This window comes from Balaenoptera acutorostrata, chromosome 7, assembly GCF_949987535.1.
Source record: "Balaenoptera acutorostrata chromosome 7, mBalAcu1.1, whole genome shotgun sequence".
NCBI classification, from domain to species: domain Eukaryota; kingdom Metazoa; phylum Chordata; class Mammalia; order Artiodactyla; family Balaenopteridae; genus Balaenoptera; species Balaenoptera acutorostrata.
The window spans coordinates 116,138,961-116,155,521 of NC_080070.1; the positions used below are offsets into that span (position 1 = coordinate 116,138,961).

The following is a 16,561-nucleotide window of genomic DNA, read 5'->3' on the forward strand; positions in this document are numbered from 1 at the left end:
AATACTTCTGCTGTTTGAAAGATGCCATGAAGAGAATGAAAATGTAACCCACAGACTGAGAGAAAATATTCACTATACATCAAAAAATTTGTGTTAACCTCTTCAAGTCAATAATAAGGATCAAATAACTCAACAAAAATTGAGCCAAAGATTTGAAAAGGCACTTCACAAAATAAGCTGTGCAAATGGTCATCGGCCACATGAAAAGATGTTCAGCAGTCATAAGGTAAAAGCAAATTTACGTCTACTAGAAGTAGCAGAATTTCTGAAAGTAAACACTGTCAAACCCAGTGTTTTCAAGGATATGGAGTAACTGTGTATTATGATGTGTCACGAGTGTTGTGCTGATCCCATCTTGAAATCAGGGCTGAAATCTCTCAAGTCCCCTCCATGGGCAGCTACTAAGCTCCCATCCCAACTTCTTCCTTTCTCAGGCTCTGACACTCCTGAGTTAGAAAACACACACCCCACCTACAGAGGTCCCGACACCTCCCACCCAGGAATGGCCCCCTTTTACTAGAGACCATGGAATTATTCAAAATACCCAAAATACCCAGAAAGCTCAAGTAGCCCCACCTGCCAACTGCAGGCCACCCCCACGTACAAGGTGCCCTGGAGGGTTCGAGGTTGCTGTCATCCTGAGCCTGGAGGCGTCGCCTTTGGAGCTGTAAGTAAGAGTCCTGCCTTTCATCATCCAGATGCCTTCTATTCAAAGAACCCAGTATCATTTAATTATGAGACAAACTGGAGCACCCATCCTAAAGGGAATGTAAAATGGAACAGCCACTTTGGGAGACTGCTGGGCAGTTTCTGGCAAAGTTAAACATACACACACACTCATATTTAGCAGTTTCCATTCCTAGGAATCTACCCAAGATATCTCATTTCTGCACGAGGGCTTACATGTGAATGCTCAGAGCAGCGCTACTGATATTTGTCAGAAACTGAAAACGACTCAAATGTCCATCAGGCAGTAAATGGATTACTTGTGGTATACTCATAAATGGAATGCAATAAAAATGTGGTTTATCCATACAATGGAATCTAATAAGATGTGGTGTGTCCCTACAAAGGAATATAATAAGATGTGGTGAACCCCTCCGATGGAATATAGTAAGATGTGGCATATCCATACAATGGAATATAATAGAATGTGGTGTGTCCACACAGTGGAATGCTACCCAACAAGAAAAGGATGCAAGAACAGTGTCGATGAATCTCAAAAGCACAGCAGATGAAAGAAGCCAGACGCAGGCCCATCTCTCTGATTCCAAGTGTATGAAATTCCATAAAAGGCAAGTTACAAACACTATCGTGACAGAAAACATGTCAGCAGTTGCTTGGGAACAGAGTGTATGGGATGGGGATTTGGGGAGGGATAACTGAGAATTGAACCACACAGCCAAAAGGGGGCTTTTTGTTATATGTAACTTAAAAATGCTAAAAAAACTAAAAACGCTAAAACTAAAGTAAAAACACTACATAATTTATACATGATAAAACAAAACTGATTGAACCATGAAGAAAAATCTGTACAAACGAACTTGTTAAACTCGCCCTTATCTTCCTAGTTACGCCATCATTTACCTACCCTTAGTCCCAAACTCCTTGTCAACTCTTCACAAATTTATGGTTTATTTGCCTAAAGGTAGAAAAGACTCCTGCTCTGATCGCTTCTTCAGATCTTCATTCTCTCGTGAAGGCTCCCACGTACATGTAAAATTTTAATAAAGTCTGCATGCTTTTCTCCTGTTAATCTGTCTTTGTCAGTTTTCTTTTCAGACCCAGCCACGGACCCTAACTAGGGCACAGTAGTTGTTGACCCTAAGAGGGTCAAGAAAACTTTTTCCTTTTGGTATATTTCATAAAATTCATTCCATTTCTTAACTATATAATCTCATTTTTGAGAGTTCTTTTTTTCCCCAATAGTCTTGTTATTTTAAATGTTTCATTAAATCATCTGCATTTTTTTCAGGTCACATTTTATGGTTTTATACATCTGGAATTATTGGTGCATTAAACTGACTCCTCTGAAGAGTGTATTTTTAATGGAGAAAACGCCTCTCTCTACAGATGCTGAGATGCTGGGTAAACTTAGAGAAAATCTGTTAAATGGAAAACGTCCTCCTTTTTAATCACTTACTTTCATGGATATGCCAAATATTTTCACAGGTACTATCTTTATAGCACTGTATAGGAACTTCCCTTAATAAATAGGTTTGAAGACAAAAGCACCAAATAATTCATCTCTATGATTTTTTTGAGTGGTCACTGAGTTCAAATGTTGGAAAAATCATGGGTCTTCTCAGTACAAAATATCTAGAGATCCAATTAAACATATAAGCTCAATCAAAACATTCTACCCACAAACTGATAGATCCCAAAACACAGTAAGAAAATTTGAAAATTAAACTTTAAACACACATGGAGGTCCCACTGTGTCATTCCCTCAGGTGTTCTGGAGACACCTCCGCACTATCCGGTTCACAGGTTTTGTTGCAACAATGGTAACCTTCTCAAACTTCAAAAGCAGAAGATTTTTTTTTCTATTTGTTGAATACTGATTAAGGATCTCCAGTTGATTTTGAAAGAAACATGCAGCCAAAATACAGAGAATTCATCTACAAAAATAAGTCAAAAAATGTGGCTAAGCACTTAGACTGACTTCACTGTAGTTCTTCCAAGGTTCAACCATTTCTAAAGAAAAAATCCAACTGGCAAAAGAGGCACTAGTCAAGCTGAGATTTTTTTTTTTTTTACTCACAAAAAGACGTGCTTAGAAAACTATTTAATACTTTTGACAATTATAGCTTCTACAGTTATTTCTAGGATATCAGTTTGTTTGGACACAATTATGAATAATATGTGTACCCCAGTCAACTTCAAATGCATTTCTACCCTACTGGTTCCTTAAGTTAGGTAGGTCATGTTTTTATAATGATGCTTTGCTCTGCTAAAAATGTATTCATAGTAGCAGTCAAAAATAATTTTACTTTCAACATCGAATTTTGAAAATGCACCTAAAACAAAATTAGCAATAGCATTAGTTGTTTTGCCTTTGATTTTAATTGATTTCAATTTCCGAAAGCTTTGCTTTCATTCCAGAAACTGAATTTAAAAAAAAGACAACTGACTTTGTTTTCGAAAGTAGCTGAATTGATTTTCTATCTAAAGCACACGAAAAACTGATGTAACACTGACATTAAGTTTTTACTATGTTTTTCTACTGCTATTGGAGCCAACATACTAACAGCTATGTTTTACTTTCCGTACAAATACACAAAACCCTGCAATTGAAAAGGAGCAAAGTTAATCTAGAGTAAGCAGCTCTCAGTGAGACTCCGTGGCTCAGATAGTGACAGGTAAGTCACGCTTTCTGCTGTCATGCCTGTTAAATCATTGTCTTTATTTTTTTTTTAGTTAAATTTATTTATTTATGGCTGCGTTGGGTCTTCGTTACTGCGCGCAGGCTTTTTCTAGTTGTGGCGAGTGGGGGCTACTCTTCACTGCAGTGCGCAGGCGTCTCATTGCAGTGGCTTCTCTTGTTGCGGAGCACAGGCTCTAGGCACGTGGGCTTCAGTAGTTGTGACTCATGGACTCTAGAGCGCAGGCTCAGTAGTTGTGGCGCATGGGCTTAGTTGCTCCGTGGCATGTGGGATCTTCCAGAACCAGGGCTCAAACCTGTGTCCCCTGCATTGACAGGCGGATTCTTAACCATTTAACCACTGTGCCACCAGGGAAGTCCCTAAATCATTGTCTTTAGACGGTCTTCTTAAAATGACCACCAACTTATGAACTACAAGCTGATACTTCTTAAACAGATGGATGTTTCCTAGTTCATTCCTATCTGTTTAGTGAATTCACTACAGCTCTCAGAAATGACTAGACAAAGTTGTGCAAATTACGGGCTAATCTTCAATAGCTTTGAGAAACAGAAAATCAATACTAAAGGCCTGTTAAATGTTCACTTTCTTCCTAATTTCATTCCTTTAAAAAAAATTTTTTTTTGAGCTCGTTGCTAGGGAAATCATTATTTGCTAAACAGTAAAGCATTATTCAGACTTCCATGTGGGGCGGGGGAACGGGGGGCACACAGCTCAGCTGTGTATCCCTGTCCAATCACCTTTTCAGGGACTCCTGTCCCGCCAGAGTGCTGCTTCCTTGGGGAAGGATTGTCCATTTTCACCGTTTCTTGGTAATTTCAAAAAGGATTTTGACATTTTGGATTTTTGCCCGTTGAGTGAGGTGCTGTAAATCCCTGTAAGTTTAATGACAGGGAAGAACAGCCAGTTTCAGCTTTCCTCTGCATTCCCGGTATAGGCACTTAAACATATTAACATGCCATCAGAACACAGAACAAAAATCACATTCTTGTCTGTTTGATTAGAATTTGTGAACAAAATATTACTAGTGAAGCATCTTACCGGCAGGTGAAAGACTTTTTGCAGGCACTGGCTTTCATTTTTACTGTTTTTTAAAAATAAATTTACATTCTCTCCAAATTTCCTCTAAAGTAAGACCAGACTGGATGAAAATAGCTTTCTTTAAAACAAATATCCTTTTATTCCACCCCCCCACCCTTGCTTATAAAATCTTAATGAATGAGCCCTTCCTGGAGGCTTTTCATTACTCACCGGGCCAGAGGGAAGAGTCTCACATCTTCATTATTCCGATGCTGTATTTTACATAATGAACAGCAGGCTGCCTTGGTGAGCATTGTTTCCTGGAGTCTGGGGTTTGAAGTGGTTGATGTGAGATGTTCCTGGCACTCAAAAATGGGTCAGAGCCCGAAGAGGCAGTGGAGTCAAGGGTCAGGAAGGTATTTACAAGAGCTGAAATGACAAAATTTGCTTCCAGGGTTTGGGGGAGCTTGGTATGATCAGTCTCTCAAAGTAAAGGCAGGAAGCTTGGTCTTATCTAGAAGGGATTAAGACCTTGGAAACATGTAAAGAAACAATATAGCTGACAGTTTATTCTAAACAGCCAAGAATGGAGGGTGAAACGAGCAAGTCCTGTGCCCTGGCCTTGGGGCCGTCCACGGCTGCACAGGAAAAAGCTGGCCGACATGGAATCACTCCTGGGGGTGGCGAACACAAAGGTCCGGGGGCCGCAGCGCTTCCTGTGATATGAAGGTGAGGAGCACGTGTAATGTGGGACACAGACATCGGCACTGGCCCTTGGAAACAGGTAGAGTTGTTGGTTCCAGAGGCTTCTGATGCCTTCCAGGTGGAGGGAGCGACTGCAGAGAAGCAGGTGAGGTGTGGTCACAGATCTGGGCAGGTTCAGCCCAGGAAGGCTCGTGGCGGGGAGGCGGGGACCCTGTGGGCAAGCTGGGTGGCCGTGTGTGTGTTGGGCCTGTCCAAGGGGTGGCAAGGGGGCTTCGAAAATCTAATTAATAGGAGATAAATGAATTTGGGGTTTTTAGGGGGAAATGTTTGAGGCTTTTCGTAAATATTAATCACATGTATTTTGTTTGCTAAGGCATATCCCTCCTTTAAATGATAGATATATAATAGGTTTTAATTTGCAAAGGCAAGTTCCTATATATTCTCCCCTATTTTATCTATTCCCTTTTACAGATAAGGAAAGTGAGGTCCAGATGTGGCAGCAGCAGAGGGTGGGTGGAACCAGAGCCGGCAACCCTGCCGCCAGCTCCAGGCCCCCTTGGGGAGGCTCAGATCTCCCTGCCCGGTTTTTATGTTTCTCTCCACGCACTTTAGAGGAAGGTGATACGGGGTCTTCTCTCTATTGTTCTTCAAAGAATAAGTGTTTATCTTGTCTTAACTGTTTATCTTGTTAATTTACAGAATGACTTAGTGATGTAACGAAGATGAGAAAAAACAAGAAAACGTCTGAATTAACCAAAGAAAGGAACCTTGTTCTTTCTGTGCCCCCAAAGTGGATTGCTGAGTCAGGATGCCTGGGACATCCTGACTAATGTATGCATTAGTGTCAAAGAATAATTGATTTTAGCACTTAAGTGTTCTTTAAGTCATCTGGAAAGTACTTATCTCTGAATTGGGCTCCCCAGCCTCTGAACACTGCTGAGGAAGAGTTCTAATGGTCAGAAAAGTCTGCCTTATTTCAAAGTCCACCCATTTTTAGCCTGTCTCTTCAGAGGTGACCTGGATTCAGATGTACCAGCATCTGGTGCTCTCAGGAGGTGAAGTTTAAAGTGTACCTTGGTACCCACTGTGACCTCACCGCCTCAGGTGACCAAAGGTTGCCCAAACAACTGCATTTTTATCCAGGGTTATGAGAGTCAGGTTATAACACAGGTTAAAATACAGACACTCTATTCAGAGGCCTATCATTCTTATTATCTAATGTGAGCGCTCCCTAAGTAAAGAGTGGTGATGTTTTTCTCTCCTATAATAATGCTTTACTCAGTGATGGCTGACGTGCTTTCCATAGACACTCAGGGAATGTGTGATTAAAGATAAATTCAGTTCACAGCTGTCAGGATTACCAAATTGTAACTACTCTTAAGCGAAGGCATTTGTTTGAGAAAAGATGAGCTGCAATTTTCAGAACCGGTGGTTTAAGGGGACCTCCTGGGGTAATGGGCTCTTTTATCCCTGGAGCTTATCTTCCTGAAAGACAAATAAGAGGTTTGGGTTTTGCTGTTAGTGTAAGAGCAGAATGCGTCTTCTGATCAACAAAGAGTGTATTTTACATCCCGTGGACGCACCCCCTGGAAGTCCTGGCTGAGAACATTCATCGCCTTGTTCTCCTGGAGATTGGGCGAGCTGTCCACGGGGCCATTTGTCTCACGCTGCCAGCCACTGGCAGCTCATTTCTACCGGAACGCATCCCATGGAAGGGCTCGGGATGCAATTCAAGTTACCTCTGGTAATGGCACAATTGATCAAGCTGTGGATGGGGTGCAGGTATCTGCCTGCCTTGGATGAATGGCTTTATTGTATCTTGTGAAAATTGATTTCCCTTTTGCTGAGGACACAGGCTGAAGGTATCTGAGACCACTGGATTAATGACCAAGTGGCTTTTAACAGATGAATGATGCCAAAGGAGTATGAATGGATAATCTTCTAGAGGACAAAGGGCCTTGCTTGTGAAATACAGCTGGAAATGTGACCTCTTCTGCAGCCACGATCCTCCCTCCTGGCTGAGGCTGGGCCAGCTGCCACAGCATTTGTGGTACAGATTTAGGGCTTCCGTGAAAGAAAATCTGGTGATGAGTAGTATTTTTTCTTTTTTCTTTTTCTTTTTTTTTTTTTTTTGCCACACCACACGGCTTGTGGGATCTTAGTTTCCCGATCAGACATTGAACCCAGGCTCTCGGCAATGAGAACACAGAGTCTTAACCGCTGGACCGCCAGGGAATTCTCAGGGTATTTTTAAGAAGCACAACTTTTTTGTTGGTAAATATTTAAAAAACATTTTTTAAATTGAAGTATAGTTGATTTACAATGTTGTGTTAGTTTCCGGTGTACAGCAAAGTGACTCAGTTATACATACATACACATCTACTTTTTTCATTCTTTTCCCTTATAGGTTATTATGAAATATTGAGTATAGTTCCCTGTGCTATACAGTAGGTCCTTGTTTGTTATCTACTTTATAAGAAGCACACCTTTAAGTGGGGCCCCGAGGAGGCCAAGTGGGGAGAGAGAAGAAGGTCCTGAGAAGTGACTGGGCAGCAGGCGCCTTGCATTTAATCCTCACAATAAGCCTGCCAGGCGCCCAGGGACCATCAGCCCATTTGCAGTTGAAGAAACTGAAGGGGATAAGCAAGTCCATCCAGGGCACATGGGTTCAGCTGGAGAGTCACGTCTGTCTAGCTCCAAAGCCGGGGTTTTCCAAGCTGCTTCTTCAAGGAATTTAGTCTAACTTGACAGCTCCACAGCCTGGACAAAGAGCATCTGCAAGCCGCGGTCTTTCCTCCAAGAGAGCCTACAATCTGCCCATCTGCGGGCTCTGGGTCCCACCACCAGAAGAACTTCTTCCGTTCAAATACAAGTGTGCCTCTTCCATCCTAAAGACCCTTCTCTGGTGCCTCGAGATTAAATCTGACCCCCTAACAAGGCATAACGATCATTCAAGAGCTAGTCTGTTCCATCCTTGTGCCCCTGCCTGGCAGGCCCCAGCTCTGCTTCCACCTCCAGGCCTGCAGGGCTATCCCAGCCCACAAACAGGGGGACCTTCACCCCTCCACCGCCCAGCCACCCCCGGGGCCACAATCCTCCCTGGCCCCCTCACAGCCTCCTCCCCCCTGGGGAAATCACCCCTTCCCCTCCCATGCTCTTTCCCATTGCCATCTTATCTCCTGGCATACAGCAGAGGATCAATCAATATCTGCTGATTGAATGAATGAAACTCTTCTAAATCCATCATATTACTTAATTGTCACAAAACATCCACAGATGTAGCTACATTTAATATGTCCATTTTCCAGAAAGGATACGGAGAAATCAGGTTACTTGATCAAATTCTTACTCTGAAGCCCTCATTGTATAACGGGGCAGTCCAATAACTGGTTTTCACATCAGTGATTTTCAGTAATCAAGAACCATGAAAGTTCTCTTTAAAGTTATTTTGTTAAGAAGGTAGAGAAGTAGAACACATTGTAGGAAAAATAGCATCGAAATACTGTAGAGTTTTCAGGCTTAATATTCAAACAATGGGCACAATTTTCTATAAATTAAATTAATGAAAGTTTAGCAATTTTATCATAGAACCAGAGATTTTACACTGTGCATGACATCCTGTAAAACAACATGGCAATATGTATCAGGATGATAAAAATGTTCCAAGCCTTTGACCTAACCATCTCACTCCCGTGACGTTATCCTAATGAAATAATTCAAAAGCAAACAGAGGCCACACACATGGTGATGTTTTACTGCAGTATTACTCAGTTTTTTTCCTCTGCTTCCCTCACCACTTTCCTCATCATCCAACGAAAGCAGCAGACAGGTTATTTACAGACCACTTCCCCTCTAGATGGTGAGCTCATAAGGGCAGGAACCAGAACATGACTCATCTTTGTATTTGATGTAAAATATATAATAAGTGCCTCTAACTTTTATAAAAGCAATATAGAAGCACACACCCACACACATACATACACACAGACTCCTCTATAAAAATCTAAAAAAAGAACCCAGCGTTCAACAAAAGAGCCAAAAGTTTAATAAAAGAACATGCTTAATTACATCAGAAGACATGTGATTCGGGTTCTGGGTTGTGAGAAGGACCCATAGGGGAATTAACCTCCTGTAGGAAACAGGACAGAGAAGGTTTTCCAGGTGAGGACATTTGAGTGCCAGTCTTTATAAAAAGGGGGAGACTGGGAAGGGACTCCAGGTGGGTCCTCAGCAAGTTCAAAGGGCACGATGTAAACTGGAAGTGGCCAAGCCTCCTGGAGGCTGGTCTGTGACCTGAGCCCCAGATTGGTCTAAAATCCACGGCCAAATGCACCCAGACTCTAGGAAACATGCAAATAAATCCACGGTCATACACTTTCTGCCTAGGTTCATGTGAGCACCTAACTCACGAAAGCACTTCATTGTGATAATTGGGTAGCAACGACTTCAGGGCAGTCTGTGTCTAACTTGATTTATTTCTCATAAAAATTAAGGTTTTGCCGCAATGTTTGCAAACAAAAGTGTCATTTTAAGCTATTCACAAATTTGCAAAGAGGAGCTGCTAATTCAAAGATCTCCAGAGGAGATGAAAACAAATTAAGTCCCTGAAATCAAGAGATCAGCCCCGACCCAACCCTTCTCCGTGTCTAACTTGTCAGAAGTGAGCAGAGCTGAGAGCTGTCTGCACTCAGGACGCCCAGCATCTTAGCCTGGCGTGGACCTCAGCAAACCCAGAGCTGATCTTAGTTCACGAAGGAGGAGGAACACAATGGGGCATGCAAGTGCTTCTCTAAAGCATAAGTATCGACGCTCACTGGGCTCTGGGAGGATTCATGGAATACAATCTGAATCATTACTCCCACTAAACCAAAATGTAAGTAAACACATGGATAAGAAATCCGCTAGCACTTTGGAGTTAAGTTCTTGGTCTACATTGGGAAACGCTAACAAGAAGGTGAATAAAGCTTTTACATTAAAAAAATCTATTTAGAGTGCCGTTTACATCCACATGGGTGGACCTAGAGATTATTATACTAAGTGAAGTAAGTCAGAAAGAGAAAGACATAGCATATGATATCACTTACATGTGGAATCTAAAATACGATACAAATCAACATATCTATGAAACAAAAACAGACTCAGAGACATAAAGAACAGACATGTGGTTGCCAAGGGGGAGGGGGGAGGGAGAGGGAAGGAGGGAGAGCTTTGGATTAGCAGATGTAATCTAGTATATACAGGATGGATAAACAACAAGGTCCTACTGTACAGCACAGGGAACTATATTCAATATCCTGTAACAAACAATAATGGAAAAGAATATAAAAAAGAATATATATATAAAACTGAGTTACTTTGGTGTACAGAAGAAATTAACACAACATTGTAAATCAACTGTACTTCAATAAAATTGAAAAAAAAAAAAAAAGCACACTGAACCAGGAAAAAATATACCATATGGCTCATATCAGCAAGTTACAAAATCACTGTGATCAGATTTAAATTCTCTTCATTTTAGTCTTTTTTAACATAAAAAATAAGGCCAATAATAAACAATTCTACACCTCCAGAAACTGTAAATTGGAACGAGAAAAAAACTTTATTTAGGTATTATTTTTTAGGAAAATTGCTTATTAGGAAGTCATTTCCTCTGGGGCGTTTCTCTGTGTAGGTGATATTTATTAAGTTTCTCTTTTCTGCTTCGGCTGCTAGAAAACTTATTGTCAACTCTGCAGACCGTCTTTAACAATGAGTTGTTATGAAACACAGGGTGATGGAAGCATGTGTCTGTACTAACCTTTTCTCACTTGCTATTCAACAGTCATTTTCTCTCTGCCTTGAGATTTCAATTTTTAAAATATTACATACTACATATTTCTATAAACTCTAAAATCCCTAGAAAAACAACAAAAATGCATCAAAATCTCAAAAAGATCTCATTCATGCCTAAAGCTGCACAGCCCCACTGTGTGCTTCTCTTATTAAACTTGACTGGGAGGAAAAATAAAAAAAAAAGTGAGAAAATGAGCGCCTCAAAGCAGTTGTTCACCAAGGGTGGTCCCAAGACCAGCAGCACCAGAAATACCAAGGGACACACATATTAAAAATGCAAATTCTCAGGCTCCAGGCCAGACCAACTGGATCAGGAACTCAGGGGAAGGAGTGCGTCAGTGAATCTGTGTTATAACAAGTCCTGGAGGTGATGCTTACCAAAGTTGAGCTGGGTGAACCCTGCCTCCTGGGCTCTGGGATCCCAGAAGAGCACGATACCTGCATGAGATCTGGATGTACCCAGCGACCTCCAGTCTCCCTGCATCTGCAGCCCCGTGTCCTGCGAAGTTGGGTCATCGTGAGGGAGAGTCTAGAATGACACGGGGGAGTGCAGCACTGAAGGGGGCAGAGACGTGTCCACACCGCGAGGGAAGAATACAGAAGAGGGGTTTGTGTGGGCTGCATGTCTGTGTCATGCACGGGGCTCCAGAGCACAGGAAGTCTAGAAAACCCCATGGGCCTCTATGGGTTTGTGTGTCTGCAACCCTCTATGGCATCCTAGCTCTTCAAGGTACATAACGGTATATACTTAGAAGGGCCTCAGCTTCTATAGGCTTAATGAAAAGATTTCATAGTTATCAAAGGCACCAGTACAGGGTTTGAAAAGGCACTCTCTCAGGGAAGATGAAAAGATGTGTAATCAAGGCTGGCCTTAGAAGTCAATCAAAGGAAATTACAAAAATTTCACTTGTCTATCTTTTAAAGAGACTACCCATATTTTTAGCAGCTTTATCGAGGTATATTTTAAGCACCATAAAACTCACCCCTTCTAAGTGTACAATTGAATGATCTTAGTAGTCAACCCAGTTAATAAACATTCTCTCACCTCAGTAAATTCCTTCCTGCCCATCTGTGATTAATTCCCCTCTCTGATCCTAGCTCTAGGCCACTACTGAGGGGCTTTCTCCTTGTGTAAATTTGCCTTCTCTAGACATTCCAAATAAGTAGAATCATACAATATGTGGTCTTTGCAACTAGCTTCTTTCATTTAGGATGTTTTTGAGGTTCATGCATTTTGTAGCATATATTTATCATTTGCTGATCTCTTTTTATTGGTGGATCTCTATTGCGTGGATATAATCACGTTGTTTATCCATTCACCAGCTGATGGACATTTGGGTTATTTCTATTTTTTTTTGGCTATGAAGGATAATACTGCTATGAATATTTACCTACACACCTTTGCACAGACATGTGTTCAGTTTCCTGGGATTGAATTCCAGGATGGAATTGCTAGGACAGATAAAATTTTTTGTTTCACTTTTTAAGAAAATGCCAAACTGTTTTCCAAAGCACATGGACCATTCCCACCAGCAATGCTTGAGGGTTCCAGTTTCTCCACATCTGTGCCAACACCTGATGTTGTCTATCTTTTTGATTAGAACCATTCTAGAGGGGGTGTACTGGTATCTCACTGTGCCTTTAATTTTTATTTCCCTAAGGACCAAGGAGGTTGAGCATATTTTTATGTGCTTATTTACCATTTGTTTACCTTCTTCACTGAATTGTCTGTTCAAATCCTCTGTCCATTTTTTATTGGGTTGTTCATCTTCTTATCAAGTCTTTTGATCTTTGAGACAGTACCACAGTGTGTTAATCACTCTTACAGTATACATTTTACAGCTTTGTTGTTCTTCTTCTGTATTTCACTGGCCAGTTTTTAACTTGTCTTTCCATGTGGATTTTAAAATCAATTTGGTAATTTCCACAAAAGAAGTCATTGTATTTTTTTTTACTGGAATTATGCTGAATACATAGATTTTATTTATTTAATAGACTAATTTGAGGCTGCTGACATCTTTACATTAGTGAGTTTTCCAATCATGAATATTGTCTATCCTTCCATTTACTGAGGATTTCTTTAATTTCTCTCAATAAAGCTTTAAGATTTTTAAGGGTGGCAATCTTGTCCAATTTTGTTAGATTTACTTCTAATTATTTGGTATGTATGATGTTATTTGAAAGAGTAGTTTTTAATTCATTTATATTTGTTTGTTGCTGGTATCTAGACATACAGCTGATTTTTACAAATTGATTTTGTAAAACAAACTTGGTATAATCAAGTATTAATTCTGATATTTGTAGTTTCCTTTATTTTTTTTATGGACAAGATCATGTCATCTTAAATAATGATCAAGTGTTTCCACAAGATTGGTATTATCTCTTTGGTAAAAATTTTGTAAAAATGTAATGTTGAAGCCATACAACGGGAGTAGGCTTTTCCTTGTGAGAAGGATCTTGATATGAATCACACACACAAACACACACACACACACATCATTAAGTGCTGTCCAACTCACTACATGTGGTTTAATTATGATCTTATCCTACTGTCTGAAATACACAAGAGAAAAACAAAAACAACCATGTCTAATTCTTAGTGCTTCTCACATGTTTTCCATGAAAGTGCTTCTAATAATTTGAAGTCTCCATATTTATCTTAAAAATTTCATAAAATTTTTCATTTTCCCCCCAAAATAGCCATATTCATTTTCTGGTGGAAATAAAGTTCTAAATAACTACCATCAAGTAGTACTGAATACTTCAGGGAGATATACAATCTCTATACTCAGTGCTTTTGTGCTTTTGGTGTTCATATTCCCCCTCGGGTATAGTATTCCACGTTGGAGAATCAGCGCTAATCCCAACAAGGCCCTCGTATTTCAACATCAATGTCTTACATTTGTCAGTTTCCTTCCTTTGAATGTTTAAAGTAAGGTAAGGTGCACACATGCAGGATGGAAGTCTTCTGATCTCCGGCTTGAAGGGAATGTGTGCTGTGAACGTGAGGCTCATCTGAGGTACACCAGCACCAGAGAAAACCTGAAATCCTGAAAGTCAATAGAACACTCACTGTTTGTATCAGTAGGAAAAATCCGAAAACCAGTCCTGAAGAAAAGAAAATCCTTGGGAGATTGATCTATACAAATCAACAAAGTGACTATTTTAAGTTGTATGTGATTTGTGATCATTTATTTATATTCCAGGCATTCTTGATTTCAAACTTTTGTTCCTTTGATGCAAGTGACTTTGGCAGCTTGCAACTGAATCGTGATTTTCCTTTCCATCCAAGCTAAGTCTATCCAAGCATTTAATTTTATAAGGCGTCACTTTTGATGTCCTGTAATCTGTGATCTATCAGATGCATAACTTTTTCTTATTGAAAACATTGATTTTTGTGCACAGCAGTAGGATGATGCACTAATGTCAATTATTCACTAATCTCAACCAATTATTACAGGACATTCATTTCTGATAGAAACTGTTCTTATTTTTCAAGCAAATTTTTCAGTAAGAATTCCGAACACCATTTGCCCTGTCAAGGTCAGAATACCCTACAGCTAGAGACAGATGAAAGACAGATTATATCTAGTGAATACGTTATAACAAAACTTAAGAGTACTTACATGATTAGACATTTAAATTTATTTCTGGGTGTATTCCTGAAAATAAAAAGTTGTTGCTGTTTCGATATAATTGGATCAAACCTTTGAATACAAATCCTTTTGTACCCTGTAATCTTTCTTAATCTAGTTTTAAAAAACCATATTTATCCTCCTTCTAAGAATCTTTAATACAATACCCCCAATCCTGCCTTATTTCATTCTATGCTGTCTCTCAAAGTGTAAAAGCAATGGCAGAGCATTTAAAAGTTTGCTATCAGGGCAACAACCATCTCTCTCCCCAAACCATCAGTGCAACATTAAAACATTCTGTGAATCTCTGACTATACCGTATTTATACAGGTTTTACTTTTGAACATTGTTTGATTATTCAAACAATAAAATTATATCTTAATGTTAAAAACTGAATCAAACAGAAATAAGTGACTTTAAATCTTTATAAAATTTTAACATATCCACACATGATAAAGAATTAATTCAAATAACTTCTAAGTTCTCTAACTCTATACCCTAAGTGGGATATATCTTAAGGGCAAAAAGAACTGCAAAAAAATCTTGAACTTTAACCTGTAGGTTTCATGCTGGTTGCGGTATAAATAGAAGGTATCCTGTGTGTATCATGAAAAAGAACAAATAAGCAAATGTATTGACAGTGTTGGGTTATATACAGAGATAGGGAGAGACGGGGACAGAGACAGAGCTCAAAAGAGATAAAACAAATAAAATGGCAAAATGTGAATAATAGGTAAATACAGCGAAGGATATACCTCTGTTCTTTGTGCTATTTATCAACTTTTCTGTAGGTTTGAAACTTTTCTAAAGTTTCGGGGATTGAAAAAATCCTCAAGGATGGAAATCATGTCTTTCCGTCTTTTGTAAACATAGAAATGAGGATTCCCTGACTGTCTAAGGCCAAAACTTTGTTGTTGTTGTTGTTTTGTCATAACTGACAAGAGCGACACAATATCTTGCATACTTAAGATGCCAACTATTTGAGCCACTTACATTCAAGCCATTCACTAAGTATCATTGACTCGGGAAGGCTCAGTCATGCCGCCGTGTGCAGCGTGCCGCGTGCTGCAGCCTGGACCTCAGTCCTTGTGGTCTCCTCACCGACCCCAGGCACCAGCGCCCCCTCCCCACGCTTACTTCACTCCACACCACCGGTGGAGATGCTGCCACCGTCCTGCTTCCACAGAAGCTTCACGTCCTCTTCTATTGATTCCTTTCAAGACTTTTAAAATTTCCCGTGGTGAAATCTGGGTATCTGTGTGCACTTGGTGAAAGGCATCCGTGGAAGCTCACAGCCCACACAGTGGGCATGACTGCAGAATCTCAGAATTGCCGCAGACACTAATAGTGGCCCCGTGTAACCATCAGCCACTGACAAAGCCCACACCACACGGCCTGATGTCCAGCAACCCCACAGATGATGAGCTGGTAACCTCACAGGTGAGCCCCTCCTGTCTCTGAAACTCTCAGGCCATGGAGTTGCCTTCATCTTTTTGAGACACTCTGCCCTGGCTTCGTCCTAGCACTGTGGTCTTGGGGCCACACAGAGACGGCCCAACCCTCTCCCAAGGCAGGACCCTCATGTACTTGAAGATGTGGTCTCATGTCCAGAGTCCACTCTCTTCTAAGCTGCGCTTAACTGCTTCATCCAACCACCATCCTGAGCCGCAGGTCTTCATCCCATCCTCCCTGGGAACCCACTCTTCTCAACACCCTCTTAAAGTGATACCCAGATGCACGCAGCATCCCAGGTACAAAGTACTGATCCTTTAGGATGAGGAAACACCCTCCCTTGCTAACCAAAGCCATCCTGCCATTTTCCTTCATAAAGCAGACAAGGCTTTTGATCTCCCCCAGGCTCTCACTGGGAGTAAGAGGGGGTTCTCTTCCTGCCGAAGTTGCTTATGAAAAATATTCAACGATGTTTCACATTTAATCCACTTAGTAATGAAAAGTAAGTGAGTCCAACAGGCATGTTTGATTTGT

At 40.6% G+C, this 16,561-nt stretch overlaps 1 protein-coding gene across 1 annotated transcript in view; it reads right to left on the reverse strand.

Annotated features, from left to right (window-relative positions):
- The window catches only part of VWC2 (von Willebrand factor C domain containing 2), a 112,911-nt gene that overhangs the window by 72,772 nt on the left and 23,578 nt on the right, over positions 1-16,561 (reverse strand). The gene's annotated exons all lie outside the window — the stretch shown is intronic.